Source organism: Myotis brandtii, unplaced genomic scaffold (assembly GCF_000412655.1).
Source record: "Myotis brandtii unplaced genomic scaffold, ASM41265v1 scaffold30, whole genome shotgun sequence".
NCBI classification, from domain to species: Eukaryota; Metazoa; Chordata; class Mammalia; order Chiroptera; family Vespertilionidae; genus Myotis; species Myotis brandtii.
In genome coordinates, this window is record NW_005361458.1 from 3,221,622 (window position 1) to 3,231,463 (window position 9,842).

General features: G+C 39.3%; 1 protein-coding gene across 3 annotated transcripts in view; it reads left to right on the top strand.

The window, feature by feature from the left end:
- LOC106726659 (tetratricopeptide repeat protein 39B-like) overlaps positions 1-9,842 on the top strand; it is a 49,389-nt gene that overhangs the window by 28,407 nt on the left and 11,140 nt on the right. Inside the window, exon 1 of one of the 3 annotated variants that reach the window (XR_001362729.1) lies at positions 5,725-5,970. The exons of the other annotated variants lie outside the window; for them this stretch is intronic. The gene's annotated coding sequence lies outside the window, so the exon portion shown is untranslated. Of the gene's footprint in view, positions 1-5,724; positions 5,971-9,842 lie in introns of those variants that run through there. 3 annotated transcript variants of the gene reach the window in all.

The window sequence follows — 9,842 nt, forward strand, 5'->3', positions numbered from 1 at the left end:
CGGGCTGGATCCGGTCCGTTTGAAATGAATAAAACTAAAAAAAAAAAGACCGTACCCTTTTATGTAATGATGTTTACTTTGAATTTATATTAGTTCACACAAACACTCCATCCATGCTTTTGTTCCGGCCCTCCGGTCCAGTTTAAGAACCCATTGTGGCCCTCGAGTCAAAAAGTTTGCTCACCCCTGGTCTAGCCACTAGACCACATTGACTTCCACACTAGACCAAAGCACTACTGAAAACCAGAAGGAAACTCTTCAACTCACTTAATTGTTTGGGCAAAGACTTCTTTTAAGGCAAGGGGGTGGGGTGGGGGTATAAGAATAGCCTTTTTCATAAGCAAGTGGCTTATTCCATCTCTACCTTTTGAACTGTTAGCATTTTCTTTAGTAAATTATTGCTGAAAATGCTCTCCCTGTTTGTAAAGATCAATGGCATATACCATCATATGCGATAGTATCCTTGTAAAGAAAAAACGAGTTTTCATTACATATATGGTGGAAAGCTAACAAATTTGGAAAACTGTTAGGTACCAGGTGCTGATATATTTTTTTTTAAATATATTTTATTGATTTTTTACAGAGAGGAAGGGAGAGGGATAGAGAGTTAGAAACATCGATGAGAGAGAAATATCGATCAGCTGCCTCCTGCACATCTCCTACTGGGGATGTGCCCGCAACCCAGGTACATGCCCTTGACCGGAATCGAACCTGGGACCTTTCAGTCCGCAGGCCGACGCTCTATCCACTGAGCCGAAACCGGTTTCGGCCAAACTGAACTCTTGATATCTACCTCCCTCCTCCATCTGAAACCTTTTCCTCTCCCAGGCTTCTCCATCTCTGTGAATGTCCAACCTCTTGCTCAAGCCAGATGCTTGGGAGTCATCTTTGATTCCTTCCCTTTCCTTAAACGCTCATGTTACCAAGTTTGATGATTTCTGCCTCCAAAATTTATTTCCCATCTGTCCACTTTTCTCTCTCCCCTCTCTATAACATTAGCTCAAGGTACTTCCAGATTTTGCCTGAATTACTTTAAGAGCAGCCTAATGTGTTTTCTTGTTTCCTTTGTTCACTCTCCTTCTGCCCTCCCAACCGTACCCCATTCATTCTCCATACAGCACCAAAGTTATCTTATTTTAAAAAGAATTCTGGAATGGCCTGTGTGGCTCAGTGGTTGAGTGTCAACCTATGAACCAGGAGGTCACAGTTCAATTCCAGGTCAGGGCACATACCCAGGTTGGGGGTTCAGTCCCCAGTGGGGCATGCAGGAGGTAGCCAATCAATGGTTCTCTGTCATCATTGATGTTTTAGCTCTCCCTCTCCCTTCCTCTCTGAAATCAATAAAAATATATTAAAAAAAAGAATTCTAATATGAAACATTTCAAATATATACAAAAAGTAGCAAGGATAGTAAAATGAATTCCTGTGTATTCATTACTCATCTTTCACAGTTGTCAACTCAAGACCCATTTCATTTCATCTATAATCCACCCGTAGGTTATTTGGAATCAGAGCTTAGACACTCACTATACTTTATTTCTACCTCTAAATATTTTAGTATGTACTTCTAGAAACAAAGACCTTCTCTTGACATTTGGATATCAAGGTCAGGAAAATAACATTCATATAGAGCTATTACCTAATCTATACTTCAAATATGGCATTATTTTAACCTATATTTTAATATGCAAATATAAAAGATAGGTCTCTTTTTAAAAACATTATAAGACTGTAATCACACCTGAAAAAATTAACAATATTCATCAACTATCCTGTCAGTGTTCGAATTTTCCCAGTTGTCTCATATAATGTATTAACAGCATGTTTGTTTGAATCAGGATAGAGTGACCTTCTTGAAATCAAATTGGATGATGTCAATTTGCTTAAAATCTGCCCATGAGTTTGCCTGTCTCTGAGATGAAGACCCCAATCTACCTCAGTCTACAAGGCTTGAGGTGGTCAGGCCCCCACACACTGCTTCCACCTGGTCAGGGCTACTCTCACCCTCATTCACTGCCTTCTGGCCACAAGCCTCTTACAGTTTTTTGAGTGTACAAACCCTTTGCTGCCCTATTTTTGTGCATGTGGGTGTCTCTGACCACAGACTTCCTCCCACTTCTCCCAGGGCTTCTTCCTGTCTGTCACCCACCGCTCTCAGCTGGGATGTTCTCCCACCTCATGTAATGACTCCTCCTAAATAGATTGCTCCTCTCCCATTTCTCTATCTTAACTCTCATTTCTTTCACACCATTTCTCATTTTGTAGTTAATTATTACTTGTTTTTTGACCATTTGTTCCTTTGGGCTCTAAGTTCCATGAGGATAGGACTGGTCTGCGCTGCTCATCACAGTTATGTACTCTGCATCCAAGCACCATGCTCAGCACATAGTAGGTCCTCAATGCATATTTTTTCAAATTAATGAATTTGTTGAATGAATGTACTAATCAGAAAATATAGATGGGTAATCAAAGTAGACTGCAAGGATTTGCAGTGCATTAAAACAAATCCAGTCATCATTTATTGAGAACTTACCAAGGATAGGGCAGAATAATTGCTGTTATTGTTTAAGGGGGAGTGAGCTAATGGATCTTTTGAGATGTGCATTTTTTAAAAATAATGATTATAGCTAGTTGTGCTAATCAACCCGAATACATACATAATTAGGTAATGCCCAATTGCTTGGGCCTAGTAAACACTATTCAGGATTGTGGGTGTCTCCTTTGCTATTTCTCAACTTTGGGCTGATTCACTTTTCATCTGAAGTTTATGTAAATAAGCTGTCAGACCAAGTCTCAGGGGATAGAGCGAGCTTCACTGCCTTTTGTTAACTTTCTACCATTCTTTTCTGCCTGATTTCATCAGACCTTTATCCATCTTCTGATAAAAATAGCCCAAAGTGAATAATAAAACTTCCAAAGAGCAGATACTACTTGGGAGCTTTGCCTTTTGAAATGTATCAAACTGCTCCATTGCTTATGTTTTGAAAATTTATCAATCTCTCTAGTCCCTCCTCTCTCCCCTTCTTCCCTCTCTCACCCATTTGTGTCATCATGTTTGTAGAACATCATGCGTAGAACTTTGCAAAGATGGAGTGATATTCGGGTTAGGTACACTGGTGAATAATGTGTAATTCAGTATCATGTATCATATACATTTAATAAATAGTCTGAAGATTTATTAATAGTTACTAACAAATCTAAAGGACTCTGAAATTGTTTAAAACTGAAGTATTTGGGGATTTATGTATGACTTTTATCTTTGTGTAAAATAATTTGTATGTTATTTATTTTATTTTTGTTGTCCAGAGTGAAAGTATTCAAGCCAGCAAGGAGTATTTTTTATTGCCTGTAAACAGAATGTTATAACTGGAGCTCAGAATGTTAAAGGTCCATGTAGTTCTGATTAATTAGCATTTTCAGAGGTATATGCATAGTTTTGGTTTTCCCTGTAGGCAATACAGTTATAAGCTGTGGTTTCTATTTATTTTGGCATGTAAAAAAGTTTTCTGCAAGACTTGTATTACTTTATGCAATTAAAAGATTGCTTGTGTGTATATTTGTATAAAGTTCTGTGTCAAATCCCCCAATGATTTAAGAGATTCTTTGCCATTTAAAGAATTTGGTGCCAATTTAAAAGAAACTATACCAAAAATGTATTGTTTGCTTTGATTCACAAAATTCTGTGTGGTTACTACAAGAAAATTAATTTCATGATCAGCTATTAAAAGCATATATATATTTTAAAAGAACCTTCTCATTTTCTCAGTACAATTGTATTGTTGAAATACATATATTTTTACCTAATTGGCTGTGACAGTTTTTCGGGCTTGTTTTTTTCTGTTTGAATGTTTTGAGGAGTACTAGTCAGATATTTTGTAAGATGCCCCTTATTGGAATTTGAATGATGTTTTTCTCCAGGTAAGACTGAAGTTCCAGGTTTTTGGGAGATAGAGCAGAGAGATAAAGTGCCACTTTCATTACATTATATCAGGGTCTATCCTATCAACATTATTTATCACTGTTGATGTTGGTCTGCATCACCTGGCAGAGATTGTATTCGTCAGGATTTTCCACAGTAAAGTTACTTTTTTGAGGCAGGATGTGTTATGTTTCCCCTAAATGAGGGTAGAGAATCTACATAAATTATTTGGATGTTCTGGATGTTCAGTGTTTTTTTCTTTTAGATTGCATCAAGATGGTCATGCCAAATTTTCGTATTTCAACATTCTCAAAGGAGTCTTTTAACGTGAATGGGATTCTGAGCATGGATAAGTTAATTTTAGGTCAAAGAGCTCTTGGAAATATGTGGTAACTCATCATTTTAGGGATGTCTGAAATTAACTGGGTGGTCTACCTTTTGTAATTTCTCAAAGGTTTTGTTCAAATACAAGTTAGATGAATTCTCTTACATATTGCACATTATTCACAACAAATATAGCTGGACTTAAAGTTTCTATTGATAAAGGAAAAAGAATATTAGATAAAAGTAACTTATGTTGATGGGAAAATATAGGTGTGAAATATACTGTGCAAATAATTTTGCAGTTGGCCTTGTCATTCTCTTTTCCTTCCTTGAGAAATCCTGACCTTTGCAAGACCAGGTCTCTTACAGATTTCTAAAATGCCCTGTGGTTCTCCTTGGAATTACAGTACCTGTCACATTTGCTATCATTTGACTCTCTGGTTTCCCTGCTGGATGGAGAGCTCCCTGGGAGCAGGGACCATGTGTCCTCTGCTCATTACTGTATCTCCCATGCCCACGCATAGTAGGCATACAAATACATGTTAACCGACTGTCCTATGCTATTTTGGGCACTTCTAGAAATATAGGTGGTTAAATATTGGGTCACAGTTATCATAACATGATGCTGTGTGAAAAGGTAATACACAATAACAGAATTAAAGAAAAATGTATATATATATATGGAGGAGGAAGATGAAGTAAATGTTGCAAAATGTTAACAGTGGTTATCTCTGGGTTATGAGATTATGGCTGGCTTTAATTTTCTTCATTGTTTTCCAGTTCTCTTCGAGGAGTTTATTATTTTATAATCAGGAAATATCAAGAACACAGTACCTAAAACTTTTATAATTAGATAAAATGGTAAGCCCCATTATAAAAACAACAACAAAACAAACAAAAACAGTTCAGTTCTAGTATGCACAAGAGCCCTTGAGGCAAGACAAGAAAGTTGCCAAGTCACTGACCATCTCTAAGGCTACTTAAAAAGATCTCGTCAAGACCAGTTCAAGTATTGTTTATCTAGTATTAATTTCAAAGTGCTATTTCCAATGGTGTTAGTGTGACTATGTCCTATGTATTTCATTCACTTCACTAATTTAACTTTTGTGCATTTAACAAACTACTAGAGTAAAAACTTCAGAGAATGTCATTTTCCCTTATTTTGTGTTTTTAAAAAGTCCATGGGGTATAAAATCCAAGTCTAACCTGGGAGTATCAGCCTGCTCTTACATTTTCCTTGAAACAAAAGAAATTCACTGCATTCTGCAATTGGCCCTTTTTCGATGTAGATAAATCCCCGGATTATTTGAAAAATCTTTAAAAGACCCTGTAGATTTTATAAATCCAGGCCATTTGTATTTTTATTTCCTGTCCCCCTAAGACAATTAAACAGGGATGGATTAGCATTAGGCTGCAGCAGCGTTGGGGGGGTGGGGGTGGGGGGGAATCTCCCGGCATCCCTTCCTGCAGAAGCATCAGCCCCGGGCAGAGCGGACCTGCCACTTTAACTGACAAGTCTTAAATTCTGCTCTGGGAAGCTTTGGGATGCTGTCAGCCGCCTCAGCAACTTCTTTTCTCATGCCTGGTAGCTTAGAGTCTCACTGGGGACCGAGAAATAAAACAGAAATTGAGGATTTTTGTTGACTGTTAAATTGAGGACTGCCTCTTCTTTTTGTTGGCTGTTTAAAAATCATTCATTCCTCCAGAGTCACAGCGGGTCTAAATCTGTGAGTATGTTGCATTTATTTAGCTGCTCCCGGGGGTATGATTGCAACCTTCTCTTTAGGTCTGTGAGGATTTAATTCGAGGAGAACAATGCCAGTTTTTAAAATCCGAGTTAAATTTCATTGGAGATCTGGAATTGTTTTTTTTTTTTTTAAGTTGACATTTTCTTTATTAAAGGCTTTATGTCAAACTTGCCAGGGGTTTCCTCCCGCCACCCCTCCCCGCTCTGTCCCCCTGAGGGTGAGTGCTGAAATCGGAGAAAACAGCAAATCTTGCTGCTGCGGAGGCTGTGGTTTCCCTGGATGCCATGGCTGGTTCATTGCTGCAAGGTGTGCATGGATGGGGCTGCAGAACAATGGAAGGAGCACACTGGCTCACTCTGTGTTCCCTGTGTTTGTCTTTGTGGGCTTCATCATAGGCTTTGTTTTGCTAGTGTGACTAAAACCTTAAGAAAGATTAAGTACAGGGTCACGCTCTCAGAATAGAGTGGGTTGGTATCACCCCTCGCCTTGCTGTGTCAGCTTCAGCCTGTCTCTTTGTGGCAAGATTACAGTAAATGGGAGTCACCAGAAAGGGAGCTTTGCACGATCACCCTTTCCTAATTGTGCCTTTGAATCCGTGCCATTTTTTTTTTCCCTGGTGACGCAGACTCTTTTAGTCTAAACATCTGTCCTGAGTCATCGTGTCCCAGTTTCCCCCATTGGAGTTCACTGGAAGCCAGAACTGTAACCTGGCTGAATTACCATGGAATCAGTTGTGAAAATTTTGTAAAGACAGAGGTTAAATGATAGTTCCCACCATGGCCCCCATATGTGATTCTGGATTTGCCTTTGTTAAATGGAGGTCTTATTATTTTAGTGAATTGATTCAGATTGTTTGGTTACTGATCTCAGTTCTTTATCTTAAAATCACATTAGCTACAGCAGTTTCTAAAAGTTGATATGTTCAGAAACCAGTAGTCAGAATGCTTTGAAACACCAACTGGTAGCAGTCATCTTCGTAGCTGCAGAATATGTTTGGCTCAGGGTGACATGTGAGCTTTGTGGGTGCCAGTATTTTGGTGGATTTCCTGCAGCGTAAAATAAATCAAGGATTTTAAAAAGAAACTCTCCGCCACCCAGAGATGAAACATTGGCTGTTTTTATTTTTAAACATGTTGTCCTACTTAAATGCAGCAACTTTGAATTGAATTAGGAAAAGATTCCTAAAAATTAGAAATTCTGCCTTCTCGAGACCTGCAAAATTTATATTCGCTCATTAATGAATTTATTTCATTCATTCAACAAATGTGTACATTTGTTCCTCATGGTGCAGATATTTTTAGCAGGCGAGAGGCATTCAAAAACAACCTAATTATTTCATTACAATTGTGGTCATTTTTCAGCTGTAGAAGTGTAGGTACTTTGTGGCCAGACTATACAGGACATGCAAATACTTGCCACTAATTTTGACCCAGATTTTCTGAAGCCACAGTTCTTTAGGATGCTTGCGTTGGAAAGAGGTTTTGGAAATCATGTAATTATTTCAACAAGCATGTGATAGGTACTATATACAGGGTGTCCCAAAAATGTATACCCACTTTGAATAATTATAAATACCAACGGGTTAAATCTGAAAAGAAAGAAACATCAATTGAACTATCAGCTGTAAAGTATGTATACGGGACACCCTGTATATAGAGAGATCATACAATAGTTAAAATAGTTTCCTATAAAAATAAGAAATAAAAAGGGAAAAAGAAAAGGCAAAAGAATGGTTTCCTGATTTTCTAGCCACTGTTTATTCCAGTATCTTAGAAGATACCAAGACACCAAAAGCAGAATAGAAAGCAAACAACAGACCAAAACCAACCAAAAACAAACCAAAATAATAGCAACAAGAGTCTGAATCTGTAAAGGTGTTTGGCTGGTCTTGGTTCTGAAGAAGGAATCCCGGCAGACCTAACCCACTTGCCCTGACAGCCCCAACCTGTCAGAGGGCTCCCTGTGCTGCCTGATGGTTAGTACTTGAGAGTGAATAATTAAGATTTTTAAAAATACAGCAAATATCTTGGCTTATTGATAGATATTCATTCAAGAACTCACAGTTTGTTGGGAAATATAGACAAGAAATTCTGTCTTTGGGACATACTAGGATAAACTGTGTGGAGAAGGTCAGGGTCTGTGAGCAATGATGAGGGGTGACCAGTCTAACCTTGGGTGATGGGCAGGAGTCTGGGCAGATGCTGACCTCCTAGGGGTGACCTCCTGGGGCTTTCGTCTGAATTTAGGCAGATATTGCTAGATACCTGGGCAGTCGGGTCTTGGAAGTGGTTTATTAGAACTGCAGCTATGAGGCCCTTGTAGGAAAGGAAAAACTTTCTCCTCTACTCTTAGGTTCATTGCTTGGGGTTCTGCAAGTTCAATGGACAAAAGACAGATTAGCAAGAGAAAGGAAAAATAAGATCAGTTTACACACACACACACACACACACACACACACACACACACACACACACAATTCACAGAGTTCACAAAGAACTGTGCCTCAAGGAGGTGATTAGAATTTGAGGCTTATATACCATCTTAACAAAGGATGATGCATCCTGGAGAAGAGGCTGGACTACAGAAAAGGGTTTCTGGGCTTCTGGATGGGGTAAGTTATGGGGAAAGGATTAGGAAATGTATGGTAAATAAGGATTGTTTTGTAAGGTTTGTTATACAAATAAAAAATCCTTTTCAGGTGATAAGAGTTACCTCTGGGGTCATGTCCTTCCTAGTATGGGAGAGGGGGATACCTTTACAAAGGGAAATTTATGTCCTGCTTTTAGACAGAAAAGGGGAGGGCAGAGAGCTCATTGCCTTCAGCTCAAAACAGTCTTTCTGTCAAAATGGCAAATTCCGGGGTAACAGACTCTGATCTCCTTCACCACCATCTCTTCAGTGTTTGCCAAGAAGTTTGGGAGGCCTGCAGTTCTAGTGAGGACAGGCTGGTCAGAGGAAGACAGATACCAGGGAACGGTGGCAAGGGAAGTGACCAGCCACAGAAGTGTTTTCCTCATGAAGATCACATGGATTTGTATTTAGCGAGGACTCCCTGGCCAGTGTGGGGATTGGTAGAGGGGAAGTGTGCCTCAATCCTAAAGTATGACACCTTGTGATACCAAATTTTTGTACTGGAACCCGGATTCTTTGTCCGCTGGAATCAAAGAATGAATCCACGGACAGAAAGTGATATAGCAAAGGTGGAGATTTATTGAAGAACAAGTACAGGCTCCCACGTAGGGAGGAGGAAGAGTCCCACAGAACTGACTCCCATGTAGGGAGGGGGAACAGTCCCCCTGAGTTCTTTTCCCCCATGGCTTATAAAGGCTGCAGTTCCTGTGTCCTGATATCCCCTCTGATTGGTCAATATTCCCCTTCGAGTTGGTTACTATAGGAACCTCACATGGGACATGTGAGGTTCTCCCCCCCCCTCCTTCCTTATTGTTTTCCTATTCCCTTTAGGCTTTCTTCTCCTTCTGATTGGAGGGCTTCCTTCCCTTTATTTTGTAAATATAGACCTTTCTTGGCTACTTCCAGTTCCCTTGTCTTATGTAAATGCCACTGTTGCTGCTTCCTTGTCTTATGGAGATGTAACTGCACCTGGCTTCCTTGTGTTATGGAAATGTACCTTCTCCCAGTCTGCAGCCCCGTGCTTTTTCATGGACCCCAATTCTAAAAAATCCCTAAGCCTGCCTATGTTCCCCCAAAATTCCTGCTTCACTTGTTCCTGGCTCTAAGGCTCTGGTCAAAATTATTAATAATTTAGGGCTTAAATAGGCTTTTATGGCTTAGGTTGAGAATTTAACATATGTATGTGCATATCTATATGCATGTGTATGTATATGTATGTA